The sequence below is a fragment of the Acyrthosiphon pisum genome, chromosome X (assembly GCF_005508785.2).
Source record: "Acyrthosiphon pisum isolate AL4f chromosome X, pea_aphid_22Mar2018_4r6ur, whole genome shotgun sequence".
Classification (NCBI taxonomy): Eukaryota; Metazoa; Arthropoda; class Insecta; order Hemiptera; family Aphididae; genus Acyrthosiphon; species Acyrthosiphon pisum.
In genome coordinates, this window is record NC_042493.1 from 128,240,252 (window position 1) to 128,240,463 (window position 212).

The following is a 212-nucleotide window of genomic DNA, read 5'->3' on the forward strand; positions in this document are numbered from 1 at the left end:
ATCCTTAAACTATGCTTTTTAAATGGAATCAATTTCTACAAAACAATTTTAAAATATTTGTTTTTTTTTATGGTTTCTTCTAAATCTACAAAAATTTAAAAAAAATATGAATTAAAAATGATCACATCCACTACAGTGAATTACTCGATGACCAGTGGCACTCTCGACACGTATCAATACAACAAATAAATAAACGATAATATTATTTTTAT